We start from the raw sequence: 13,972 nt of genomic DNA, 5'->3' as shown, positions 1-13,972 counted from the left end.
TATTGCCGTTCTTAATTGCTAGCTGTTCTTAATTATGTAGGCGTTCAGTGGCTTCTACTGCCCTCAGAGTCCAGACATGACGCTCAGAGACTCTCCCGGCCGGGTTAAAGCAATGCTCCAATTCTGTATCCTTCCTGCCATGGCCTCCTCTGCCAGCCATTAGACAGACTGAGAAACTTCATGACTTGCACCTGGGCTGCTTCCACCCAGGGATCTCCCCCCTCTTCCTATTTGGGTTTAGTCTTGCGGGGTAACAAGGAGAGCAGTGGCCACTGAGTGAGAGCTTGCAGCCCATAGGTGCAGCAAGGCAGGCCTGTCTGACAAGGGGAGGTGGCGTGGCGAGGGTAAAGGGACCTGTCTGGGCATGGTGGCAGCCGCTCAGCCTCAACACAGAGTCCAGTGGCACTCGGAGCCCACGTGAGTGAGCTGTCTCTTGTGAATGGTTCTCAGTCCTGTGTTTCACCAACCCAGGAGTGTGGGTGTGGTATCTCGATTTGTGTACCAATTGCAGAAATTCTGGTGGAGTGAGTGGGGGTGGTGGAGCGTCTCCGTCAGGACTGGAAAGGGAGACAGACCTCAGAGCTGAAAGAAGAGATTAGAGAAACCCCTACAAGGAGCCTCCCACCCACCTGGCAGGCTGTGCAAACAAGACTCCAAAAAAAAAAAACAAAGACTTTGTGAGATCTAATTAGTACAGACCCAACTCCTGACTTCCTGAGCAGGGCTCCTCCTCTGGCCCCAGGCTATCTCTTGAATTAAGCTGCCTAAGATCACCTCATTAAATTCACTAACCTTGCTTTTCTGCTACATTTAGCCTCTGGTGCCCTTCCTCGGTCTGTGGGAGGTGCCTGTCTGGCATTCCTCTAGTGTCTTCCCAGGCAGGTGTAAGTAGGATCGCCCCACCCTGAAGGGCTCCCATAATCATGAAGCTCCTTGCGTTTGAGTGCGGTAAGCACTCTGTGCTAATCCAGCCATCTGGCCAGGCTGCAAAAAGATCTCCCACACCCCACTCCCTACAGTGTAGGGGTTGGGGATGGGGCGGAGAGACTGGTTAGAGGCAAAGTGCTGGGGTCACCTGCCTCCTAGTAATCAGCACCAGCTTGTATTTCCTGGAGCCTCAGACCTAGAGCTTCTGGCATAGGGATGAGACATGCGACATGGAGACCAAGCTGTGCAGGTGTCATGGCCACAGAGAACCCTGCAGCCACGTATTTTGTAGGCAAGGTAGCTCAGAGACTTGCTCTGCATCCTATTAAACAAATGAGTCACACCGTGGGTTGGTGGCAGAAACATTCACTCCAGAGGGCTATTTGTTGTGGAAGGCAATTAGTACCATAGGAGAGTGGGGGAGAGATAACTGGCTGATAGAGCTAACGTTATGGCCAACTTGAACTCTACACAGAGTGGTGCTAAGCTGAGGACCCCTAGCTGACTGTCCACTGACTTGGAGGTGTGTCCTTCCCGCTGAAGACAAATGCCAAGAAGACACGGGGGACAAGGGCAGCTTCTGATGACCAGGTAGAATCAAGAGCCACACCCATGGGGGCCCCAGGCAGCCTCTTCATGAACTCTGCTTACTCTCTGGTCAAGAGGACTGATATGTATCTTCCCCTGGGGCTGGTGGCTGGGTTAACTGGACATTGTTTAGGTGGTAGTTATTGTTTATGATTTCCTTTTGGCTATCCTGAGCGGGCACAACTGAGCAGAGTTGCTCCTTCCTTGGGACGTGGATGAGACATGCTTTTTCAACCTGTCTGAGGCGACTGAAGAGAAGTCAACAAGAATGACTTCATGAAAGGCAGCTGCAGGGACACTCACTGAGTGGGAGAGGGTAACGGGCAAATGTGTCTGGAAGTGGAGCGAAGTGACAGCGTGGTACAAAGCTCCTTTCTGGAGACCTCTGAAATATGCTCATCTACAGAAACCCGAGCACCAGGGGACCTAGAAAGAACTGGGGTAGTGGACCCTGTCCTGGTGGCTGTCAACTTTGGTTGCATGTTGGAATTATCTGCAAGAGCTTTGCAAAACTCTGACCCCCTAGTTCCTGACCAGAAAGGCAGATTTAATTGGTTTGAGGAGTGGCTTTGAGGTGCTGGGCCCCGGGGTGATCCAACATGCAGCCAGGGCCGAAAGCCACCCACACACGGTTCCCCCTCTTCCTGCTGTGGTTCCCCCTCTTCCTGCTGTGGTTCCCATTCTTCCTGCTGTGGTTCCCACGCTTCCTGCTGTGCCAGCCTCTTTGTCGTGTAGCTGGTTAACATCAACTGAACGGTTACTGTATAACAGACACTGAGATAAGAACTTTGTAAAATGGGCTGGAGAGGTGGCTCAGAGGTTAAGAGCACTGACTGCTCTTCCAGAGGTCCTGAGTTCAATTCCCAGCAACCACATGGTGGCTCACAACCATCTATAATGAGATCTGGCGCCCTCTTCTGACCTGCGGTCATACATGCTGTATACATAATAAATAAATAAATCTTAAAAAAAAAAAAAAAAAAAAAAAAAAAAAAAAAAAAGAACTTTGTAAACATAGCTTCATTGAATCCACAGAACAAACCATGTTGTTACAATTTCCAGTTTATCAATGAAGAAACAGACTTCGTGAAGTTACGTAAACTGGCCCAGTTGGAAGGAAACTGGTAACAGAGGCAGGTGTTCAGTTGCGAAGATGGGTCTGACCTACTTACAAAGCCCGTGCTGGTACCCATTAGGCACACTGTCTCCTGCTTCAAAACAGCCTGAGGATGGTGCCCAGAGGTTGGGGTCCTTTTGATGTCCCATCTGTGAGAATATTTTGGTGAACAGTTTCCAAAGCAATGAGGCTCAAGGATGACAATGCAACCTGGCCTGTACCACCTCATGGCACTAAGGAAGGGATAATGACCAAGTTCTGAAGAGTCTTTGCAGACAAGCTGTGGTTTGTAGAGCATTCTGCAAACATATGACCTGGTGCTATGACCAAAGGGGCTGGAGGAGCCAATGATGAGAGTTTGAAGGGGCCATGACCTTGTCCTTGGGGGCTAGCTCTGCAGGTAGTACATGGGAGGATGGAATCTGCTGGGGTGTATCTTTCCTTGGGCTTCTTCAGAAGGCTCACCACTGCCCTCAGAGCAGTTCCCATTTGGCCATTGGAACTGACCTCAGTGGTCTCCTGGACCTGTGCAGGTATGAACAGAGTTGTTTTCTCAGAAAGCCAAGAACACTACCCTGGATGCTGCAGCCTCAGCAGTGTGACTGGGGACCAGCTTTGGAAGTTGGGACTTTTGGATGTACATCTCTAAGACAGAAAGAAGCCAGACACACATGGAGGCCTCTGGACAATCTGTGATGGAGATGGCAGACCCTAGGCCTTATTTATTTATTTTTTTCTGGCTGCCAAGACCACAGTAGCCTCCTACATACTCCCTGATCGTCATGGCTGTCTCTCTCCCATCTGCTGTCTTAGATCTGGCCCAGCTAAGTTAATGTCTGAGTTTGGCTCATTGGCTTAGGCTGCAAACAACTCGGCCCTTCCTCTGCCTGCAGGCTACTGCTGGGTTTTAGAAATCGCTCACTGTTCTGTTCTGGTTCTTCCTCTATGTCCTCAAAGATGTCTCCTGACCCTGGCTCTGTTACACATTCCCAATTCCCATTCTGCTAGTCAACTGTCTGTTGTGGTGACATAATACTGGAAAGAAACAACTTGAAAGGTAGAGAGATTTGTTTGGGTTCCCAGTTTCAGAGCTATTGGCCATGATTATTTGCTATGTGCTTTGAAGGAGAGATTTGAGGCAGAGGGGGCACGGTAGGACAAAACTGCTCCCCTTGTGGCAGCCAGGGAGCAGGGCAAGAGAGAACAAGAGTGAGGATGAGCGTGGAACAGGGAGCAGGAGAGGGAAAGAGAAAGTCTCTGGGGGCGAGACAGACCCTTCAGGGATCTACTTCCTCCAATCAGGCATCACCTCCTAACAGTCAGTTCAGCTGCGAACTTATCAATAAAGTAATCCATCTATGGGGTTAGTGTCCTCATAGTCCAGTCATCTCTCAGTGGCACCACCTGCTGGGGCCGAGATTTCAATACGAATTCTTTTTTCTGTGACACTTAATATTTAAGCGTAATGCTCATCTCACCCAGCCTTTTTCTTCACTACTCTTGTTACTGTTGGATTCACACAACTGGTCTGTGTGGTGGACTATCTCTTCCCACCAGCATCCAGGCTCCCAGGGAGTGAGGAGCATGTCCCTGTGTTCAGAGAGCAGCTGCAGACTTAAGCACCCTGGCATGTAATGAGTGCTTGTGCCCTCAGGATTGGAGTGAGTACATTCCTGTGACAATAGTCTGTGTTGATCCTCTGTCTTATACTCATGTTCTCTGTGCTTCCCCATTATCCAGCTGTGCTAACAACTGTCTGGAACTGGTAAGCTACAGAAAATAAGTGTTTTTTTAGTATAGAGTCTTGCCAGCCTCAAACTAGTCCAAGATGGCTTCAAAATCATGACAATCCTCCTGCTTCAGTCTCCTAAATATCTGTGATTATAGATTGGCACCTACAGGTTAAAATTTTTTTTAAATGAATGAGTGTGTAAGTTGGGGGGGTGGCTTAGTTTTTTATTTTTGTTTATTTTGGATACAAACTTCTTTAGAAGCACATTAAAAATCATGAGATGTCATTGCAGATAACGCACACATACCAATATGCCTCCTTTTGAGGGTTCAAGCACCATCAAAATTGGCCATGCCTTCTGTGATTACAGGTACACACATGCACACGGTATAAGGTTAGACTGTTCTCTAAAACACAGCCCTCCATCTACGTGTTTGTCTTTTCCACACGAATATGGGAAGAGGATAATTTGGCTAATGAGTTCCGATCCATGTTCTGATTTCCATCTGGGATCAGAACATCTAGCAGCCAATCAGTCACCTTAATTTCCCCACCCACTCTGTAATCATCTGATTGATGCACAATTACCTCGCCTGCTTCCACGCACTTCCCCTTTCTCATGTTTCCCATCCAACGCCAGATAACCTTCATTTTTCCCCATTTATTTTGTGTGTATTGGCCACAGTTTGATATAATTATTTTTGCAATCATCTTCTATTAGGTGAAAGAATATTGCAACAGAGAAAGAAGGGAAAAGAAAATAAATGCCTTCCTGACAAGTTCTAATATTTTATGTTCACAAATAATCTCCCAATATCAGAGCAATAATATTATTTTCTCAATGTGCATTTATTAAAATGTAAAGTAGCTCCATCATATTGGGAACTAAAACCCCTGCATTACCTTGGCCAGAAAATATCACTTATTTATTTCAGATTACATTTCTGGAATTTTAATATGGTTGCTCTCCCACCCCCCACTTCTGTAGCCTTTCTCCAGCAGGGGAGTGAACCTGACGAGCTGATTTCTAAAGAGGCATTGCTGAATGCTCAGGGCCTTAATTTGGTTTTAAGAATTGCTTTTGGCTCTTGATTTACGATGAGGTTCTTTTCTGTGTTATTCTTTTGGCTGAAAACTGAATAGAGGTCTCCCTTTGTGGCTGGCATTTTGACACTGCATTTAAAGACAGGGTACAGGGCTGAGGGGGGAGCAGAGAAGACTCAGAAAGGGTGAGTGTAGGGTTGAGGTATAGCTACATGTGTGTGGAATGCAGGAAGCCCTCTGTTCAATCTCTAGTGTATACATACATACATATATACATACACACACACACACACACACACACACACACACACACACACACACGGAATTATTGTGGTAGATTTTAGGGGCTGGAGAAATTAAGTCTATTATGATTTATTTATTTATTTATTTATTTATTTATTTATTTATTTATTTTATTGTATCTAATGGCATACACTTTAGTCTCTAGTTCAAAGTCAGGATATTAATATCAAGGTAACTTAATGTGAAAGATCCTAGACCAGAAGTCAGAAGTCAGGAGGGCTGATCTTTTTTCTCTCTTCCAAGTATTTTGTGACCTTGGAGGAATTGCTGACACTCTTTGGACTGTTTTCTCAAGTGCAAAAGGAAATGTGAAGTGAGAATAGATAGGTTTTAATCCTGGCTGTGCGTTAGAATTCCCCGGAGAGCTTTGAAAACTATACTGAGTCAACGTGAATGGGGGGAGATCTCACAAGGCCCCATCTAAGATGAAGAGCTGCCAGAAAATAATGGCTTCCAAGAGTCTAATTCAGGGATGAACCCCTGAAAGGCTATCCAGTCCTATGTGGCCAGCCCTGAGCAGGTACATATGAGCAATACTAAATGTGCTTAGCAGGTCGTATTTATGTATACACATACACACATATGTGTGTATCAGGAATGATTAAAGATGAAGAGGTCATGAATTTGAGACAGAGTGGAAGAGAATAGGAAGAGTTAGAGGAGGAGAGGGAGGGGATGGAAATGATATAAACACAGTACTCAAGTATGAATTTCTCAACAAAAAACAAATTAAAAAATACAGTGAATGTGGAGCCCTTAGGTCAATGAAGCCAGTATCTCTTAGGGGACAGGTGGATGTGCTTGGGTGTTGGTGTCTATTAAACACACCATTGTGATTCCCTCACTAAATGGGAGCTGAACTAAGTAATATCTCATCAGGCAATGTTGGGGAGATATGTGTGCAAGCAAGTAGGTCTCAATCTCCTGCTAATCTGTAGGTGGCCTTCTATGTCACATGTCTGGGCAGCAGATCTCCTCGTGATATGCCCTTGGCAACTGGACAGGACAGAGCAAGAAATCTTGGGTGTAGGGAGCATTGCTGCATGACTGCTCTACCCATGAAGCATGGCGTTGGCGTTTTCTTTCCTTCCACACATGCGCTGTGATCGCATTATCGCATACCCCAGGGTACACAGTCGAGGGGTAGGAGCAGTTGCTCCAAGGAAATCTTTCATCAAAGTGATGGCATAGCTAAAGGCATAGCAGGGATATTTCTGAGATGGCTCTGCCAATTAGTGGACAGCCGCAAGGAGAACTGGGAAATGGAGGTCTGGGGGAATGGATGGGAGAAAGGCTAGAATGGGCAGGGAGAGACAAGACAAAAATAGGAGGCGGGAGATGCTGGAGGCCATGGTGGTTCCTTTAGAATGGGGCTGGCTGCCTGAAGGTCATGGTGCTCTTTCGCAGCCACAGGAAGGCTTGTCTCGAAAGACAGGCTAGAGTCAGAGGCGGCGATGGCCCTCCTGATTACTGGTTAGACTTACAGGCATCTCAGGCACTCTTTTCCCAGAGGGCCAGCAGGTGGGTGTTGTGGGGATGTTATTAGTCCAAAGAAGGGAGAAGCATGTGAGAATCCCGCTGTTCAACTTGTGTCTGCCATCCCACCTGCAGCTCATAGCAAGCCCGTGAGGTAGGTGGCTGTAATTGCATTTCTATTTCACAGTGAAGAAACTGAGGCTCACAGGTCTTCGGGTGATTAAGTTCAGGGAGCACGTCTTACCCAATCATGCCTTGTAAAATGTATATCCATTTCACTGTTCAGCCATCTCCTCCTCCTCCATCTTTCTTTAGGGCAAGCTGAGTGAGCAGAGGACTCAAGAGCCCACAACTTTGTGGGCTCGCTACTTATCTTCTACGGGGGAGGTCATAGTTCCTGATAGACCTGCTGGCCTGCTAATCTCTGCTCCCGAGGGCAGAAGCAGCTGAGGCTGTGTGAGTTGCAAAGGTGTGCTTTTCACTACACAACCATGGGTTTGGGGGTGGCCACACCCCTGAATGTAGATGACAGACCATGGGGAAGCATTGCTGTTTCTCAGGGCAGGATAGTGCAGAGGTGACCAATAGATTCTCTGCAGAAAGTTGGAGACTGTGTTCTAGGGGTTGGGTGAACTGATATTTGGTAAAAAATGCTCAAGGCCAGATATCCATTTTGATTTGTGCTTTTCAGAATTTGCACTGATCTACTTTCAAAAAGAATTTGAAGAGGCATGCTGTTTTCTCAGGAAAGTAAAAGATGCCCTCTAAATGGTTTCTTGTGTGAGCATTGCTAGCAAATCAGCCTGCTTATCAAATGTGATAGGCTGTGGAACAAATTACAAAAGCCTACCTAAAGAGGCTATTTGTCCAGTCTTTCCCAGGTTTTTGACACTGTGTGGGGTACACTGAACATATGTCTCCACAAATGTTTGCTGCACCTCAGCAAGGCAATGTTATCCTTACTTTTCGGACCTGGACCCTGAGGCCTGGGGAGATTAGCTGACTTCACCAGAGACCCACCATAAACAATCAGTGAACCTAAGATTTGAACCCAGGTTTACCTGACTCCAAAGAGATATATTAGCCGATTTTATTGTTATTATAATACAATACCAGTAAGCTGGTAACTTTTTTTTTTTTAAAGAGACATGCAGATTTTACAGGTTGAAAATCCCATGCAAGATCTGGAAGCCCCTGTAGGTGAGGACCTGCAATAGGGTCATGGCTGGAACTTGTGCAGCTGTGAGGTTACAGTGCAGACAGGAAGCTAGAGAACAATCAGGGACCCAGGCTGCTCTTAAAACAGTCTGCTCTAGCTAGGACCAACATGGGATCCAGTGAGAGATACAATATGTTAGTCAGGTTTTTGTCACTGTGACCAAATACTTCTGAAAAAATAATTTGAAGGATGGAGCACTTATTTTGACTCATTGTTTCAGTCTGTGGTCACAAGGTTCCACTGTTCCTGGATGATAGTAAGGCAGACCATCATGGCGGGCACAGGTGACAGAGCAGAGATGCTTACATCATGGTGGCCAGGAAGGGAGGGTAAGCTATCTCCTTCAAAGACCCCCCTTAGTGACCTATTTCATGGTAACAGTCTCCACCTCCTAATAGCCCCTTCCATTTTGAACTCATCAATGAGTTGACCTGCTTGGTGAAGTTAGCACTGTAATAAACCACTCTGGTCTCAGTAGTGCTACTAGTTGGCGATTAAGCTAAAACACATAAGCCAGGTCCAAACCATAACATGCATTAACCCTAGACCCCTCCTCTTGAAGGTTCTGCCAGCTCCTAAATATTATTTTACAAGGGACCAAGCTCCCATGTATGATATCTTGGGGTATAAACTCAAACCACATACAAATCATAGAGCTGGTGATCTTTCCATCCCGTGACAGAAGCCATGAATATGCAAATAGGAAGGCTACTGTTGAGCTCACCTTACCTCATTAATCTGAAGAACCTTCCCTAGCATCCCTGATAAGAGCCCTAATTTGATGAAACCACCTCAGTGTGGCAGTTATTCTCTTGGGTCCTTTATTTGTCCATGTATAGAATATTTAATAAATGTCTGCTATGTGTCGGGCACTATTCTGGAAGCTGGTAAGCCAGACAATAGCATGACTGTCTTGGATCTTGGTCTCTAGTGGGATAAACAAGCAGTAGGAAATATAACAGCAAATAAGCAGGGGTTGAAGATGCCAGAGAAAAGGAGTTGCTGGTAGAGCATGCCTAGCCATGGGGAGTGCCTTGGACTAAAGGGTCGGGGAAGATCCTGTTGGAGAGCCATCAGCTATGCAGAGCCCTCAACAAGAAGGACAGATGCTCCAGAACTCTGGAGGTGGGAGGAACTGATGCAGAGTAAAGACGACAGCAAGCTTTGAGAGCAGACTTGAGTCTGGCATAGTAGATGGTTGGAGAATCATCGCCTAGGAAAGGCTGAAAGAGAGGTGGGGAGGAGTGTGCAGGGAGGCAGGAGCCAGATGGTAGAGGACTCACCTACCTACCATTGTCGGGGTTTGAATTGACCTTAAGTGGTAGGATGCCATCAGATGGGCTTGAATGAGGAAGTGACGTAATGTGATTAAAATCCTAAAAGTGATGCTATATAGAGGTTGGATTGTGGGAGAAAATTTTAAATATTGGCCTGACTGTTCTGTCTTCTATTGATCAAATCTAGTTCTCATAATGACTTCAACACCAAACCCCAAACCAATCCATACCAAGAGAAACCACAAAATCTTATTTCTGTGACATGTCCATGGAGTTCTTTCTAAACAACTCTTGGTGTTTCTGTGGGTCCATGGATATCTAGACTCATCATCTTAACGGCCTGATCTAGTTTGCCCTGTCCTTAGTACAATGTGGCACCCAGTACTAAACGAACGGCTGTTGTTTTTAAGACAGGCTGGCTTTGTTCTCCTTATATAGTCAGAGTTGGTCTAAAACTTAGGCCTCCTGCCTAAGTCTCCTGCTAAGAATATAGGAGGGAGCCTCCATGTACAGATTTTAAACACATTTTTGATCAGCTCAGGATTCCAAAGGACTGTTAATTCCAAGGATGCTCATTAATGAAGAATATTATACTAAGTTTTTATGAACAGATACTCCCAATGTGGGACTTCTGTGTTCACGGATGCTCCACATACCCCATACACTTCTGTTAATGTCTTCAGTAAACCTTCCTCCTTGTGGATTTTAGTGACGGAAAGTTAAATCAAGGGATTTTCGAGCAGAAGCTACAAATGAGTCCCACACTGGTCCCTTATCCATTCCCTTCCTGTCTGCTTCAAATGCCTTCACAGATCCCTTTATCTCTTCTTCCCACCTCACACCCCACTTAAAATTCCTTCTTTAGCCTCTTATAAATCATCCAAACCCAGAGAAGACAACTGCTGCTTTCTTCTTAGATCAGGAGCTGGTAAGGGAGGCAACCCCAGCTAGGAGGGTGAGACCGCATGCGAGATAGCTGGAGAGCGGAGCAGGGGAGGTTCTTTTTGCTTTTCCTTTTTGGACAATGGCTTTGGGAACTGACCTGTGTCACTGACTTGTAAACTTCCCATGAGTAGGGACAGAACCTGGTAAAGACCTTGAACATAGCTAATGCAAAGGGCAAAGTCATCTGAAAAGAGAATTATTATTCATTTCCCATTGCAGTTAATTTTGGCACCTTCATCAGGGTTTAAATTCTAGTACCATATCATATCAAAGGGAAAAAAGTATTTGATGTACGTGTTAATTACTGCTAAGATGTAGCTACTTAAATCAAGAGTTTAATCTTCATTTGACTATTCAGAGCAGCTCTGGGTGGGGGGTGCAGAGAGCCCCCTTTTGATTTGGGTTATTTAAATAGGTGATGAGAACTTCAAGCAAAATGGCTTCCTATGTTCTAAACCAGCATTTGGATGTCTTGCAATTAGTACCCGGCAGAAGGGAAAACAGCTAAGAAAATCAAGTTCCTCTCGGAATTCCCAAGTCTTTGCCTTTTTTCTGAAGTTGGAAGAAAGTTCTCAGAAACAGTTTCATGTGCTCAAAGGCTTGAGACTCTGTGATAGACTAATAGTAAATGATATCTTAAAAGCATACCAGAGGCTTAAAAATTAGGTCTATGAAGAAAATAATACACAATTATTTAAAAGCACAAATTGTCAAAATGATGCTACTCTGAGATACAGTCTTCATGGGAAACATCTTGGATGAACCCCTAATGCGCCCGTTTTTATACTATGAAACTCTAAAACTCATCGAAATGCCATGTTATTTGCTTAGTGATTAAATCACAGTCGTTTGTTATAGCTTTACAAGAGCGCTGTTTTCTTGCATTTCCAAGATTTTATTGCCTCAGATATAACACTTTGCTCCTAATAATCCCTATTGATTTTATTATATTACCCTATAGTTTTAGATATGCTTCACTGCCATGCACTAGCCTCTTTGTGCTTTACAAAATGAGATATGTTATCATGGTTCTCCAACCTCCTGTAGATAATGATCTTACTCAGGGTAGGTGAAAAATGCTCCTTCCTGGAGTCTGATTTTGGCCCTGTCTGAACACTGCTTTATCCCAGGATGTTTGAGGTGCTGTCAGTAGGTTGAGGGGGACCATGGTGAGTTGCATTTTGAGGAGGCTCCAGAGATTCCATCTGTCTTTCCGTTTTGCTTCCCTCTTTGAGAGGTATGTGGCTCACACAAAGTACTTTGTTTACGGCAATTATTCATATGCTGAACTGGGGCTTGTGGAGAACTCAGTGTTTTCAGAGAAAGTTATGGAGCCTCTGGGTAATGTTTTAATATGTCTTTTCAAGGTGCTTTCTAAATGTTGTTAAAAATGGTGATATATTTTATCAGAGGCTGACTTGACACCCCCATTCTTTAGAGAAAGGTTTTTGGGTCTGTAGGGAGGAGAGTCGACTCTGTGCAGGCGTTGGGAAACGAGTGGGGTCTGGCTTGAGAGGAGAGGAAAGACGGCTCCTGAGAGCCCTCCTGGCTGTTACTGAGGGACACAGAGAACCATGTGTCTTGTTCTAACCAGACTGCAGTTAACTCTTCATTATACTTTAGAGGAGACTAGATTCTTGACAACCGAGGGCTTGAATTCTACAAGAGTGAAATCCAGCAGCTTCCCCGAGTGCTAACTCCACGTCTCACTGTGCTAACTGTCAATGCCGAACGCTTCATCAGCAGTAACTCCTTGGACTGTCACAGTCGATCTCAAAAAGGAGATACTATTTATTTTGATATCAAATCTCGCCATATAGTCTAGGGTTGGCCTTGAACTCTCCGTTCTATGACCTCTGCTTCCCAACTGCAAATATTACATTCCCTGTTGAGGCAGGTACTATTATTAGCTCCATTTTATTTATTTTAGAGTATTTGGTTTTATTATTTAAAATTATATGTATGTATGTGTGTTTCTGTGTGGGTATGTGCACATGGAGCGCAGGTGCCTGCAGAGGCCAGGGGCGGCAGGTCCCCTTGGAGAAGGTGTTACAGAAAGTTATGAGCTGCCTGATGTGGATGCTAGGGGTCTTCTGGAAGAGCAGTGCCTGTTCTTAACCACTGAACAATCTCACCAGCCCCTTAGCTCCATGCCTATCCACTCGGCATGGACACATCAATGATCATGCCTGAGGTCACAATGCTAGTTAGAGATGGTTCAACAATACACCTTCAGCTTCCAGGCTCTAAGTTAATTACTGGTATATTACACTTAGAATTTACAAAGAATTACCCACTAAAAATCACCTGTTTCCCCAACAACCTTGTAGTCCATATTTAGGATAAGAAAACAGAAATAGGCAGTCATTTGTCTAAGGAGACACAGCCCAAACTCTCCCTTTCTTAAATATACCCACACAGTGGAAGATCTATGAACATGTCATGGGAAGGGAAGTCAAATATTGAGGCCGACTGCTTTAAGTAGCAAACTGGTTCCTCCTTGCAGTGTCTGAGACAGGCCCCTGGGGGTCAGTGTTTAAATCAGCATGCAGCCCTTGTCTAGATTATATAAAGGCATGTAGGAATCCTCTTTATCTCTCACCTCTCTGGCATTGCTCTGACTTACTCCCCTGTGCTTGTCCCACTTCACTCTAATTCCAGGTTCTTGGGAGGAAGGGATGATGTACTCTGTCTCGGGTTGAGAAGTACCAGAGACTTTGCGATGGCTGAACGATCCCAAAAGTGCCTGTGTGGATCTCGATGGGGAGGGAAGCCAGTAAGAATGAGGAAATAACACAGGAAGGGCCACAGCTGAGGGGCCTGTAAGGAAGGAGAGGGGGCGCCTAAGCTCAGGGACAGTGTACAAGGATGCCCATTCAGCTCTTTCCTCAAATTAGACAACCCGGTGAGGAGAAAGTCACCGTGGCACATCAAGTTGGAAAACGAGCGCGCACACTGCAAATCTCAAGGAAAGGAACGGATGAAACAGAAAAGCCCTCTTTCCCTGTGCTGACACCTCTGTCAAGCACAGCGTGCCTGTCCTGCCCAGCCCCGCAGGTGCTGCTGGCAGATGCCTTCGCACACTGAGGACGTCCTGGTGAGTGGCTCTCTGGATTCAATTAATGCACAGGCTGGCCAGAGTGGAAGACAGACAGGAGACAGAGGGTCTGAGGAGAGCACCTTCTCCCCGCCATGCTGCTTCCCACCTGGTGACGGACGATGTGGACTTAGCGCTGTGAGATCCCTGGTAAGACAAGTCAGGGTACAAACAAGGACAGTGCCATTTGGATTCAGACCCATGGGAGTAAAGAAGTAGGGCACGGATGTGTTGAACAGGAGGGCCA

General features: G+C 45.7%; 1 protein-coding gene and 1 long non-coding RNA gene across 12 annotated transcripts in view; one reads left to right on the top strand and one right to left on the bottom strand.

The window, feature by feature from the left end:
- The window catches only part of Kirrel3 (kirre like nephrin family adhesion molecule 3), a 569,791-nt gene that overhangs the window by 176,830 nt on the left and 378,989 nt on the right, over window positions 1-13,972 (bottom strand). The gene's annotated exons all lie outside the window — the stretch shown is intronic.
- Window positions 1-13,972, top strand: part of LOC128121402 (uncharacterized) — a 94,146-nt gene that overhangs the window by 62,999 nt on the left and 17,175 nt on the right. For 3 of the 6 annotated variants that reach the window (XR_008222179.1, XR_008222187.1, XR_008222176.1), the window contains exon 1: window positions 12,831-13,875. The exons of 1 other annotated variant lie outside the window; for it this stretch is intronic. This is a non-coding gene — a long non-coding RNA (uncharacterized LOC128121402). Of the gene's footprint in view, window positions 1-12,830; window positions 13,876-13,972 lie in introns of those variants that run through there. 2 more of the 6 variants (XR_008222177.1, XR_008222180.1) reach the window with 2 other exon arrangements.

Source organism: Peromyscus californicus, unplaced genomic scaffold (genome assembly GCF_007827085.1).
Source record: "Peromyscus californicus insignis strain IS unplaced genomic scaffold, ASM782708v3 Scaffold_11__1_contigs__length_118956290, whole genome shotgun sequence".
NCBI classification, from domain to species: domain Eukaryota; kingdom Metazoa; phylum Chordata; class Mammalia; order Rodentia; family Cricetidae; genus Peromyscus; species Peromyscus californicus.
Note: the sequence above shows the minus strand (reverse complement) of the source record. Positions and strands in the feature narration are given on the sequence as shown.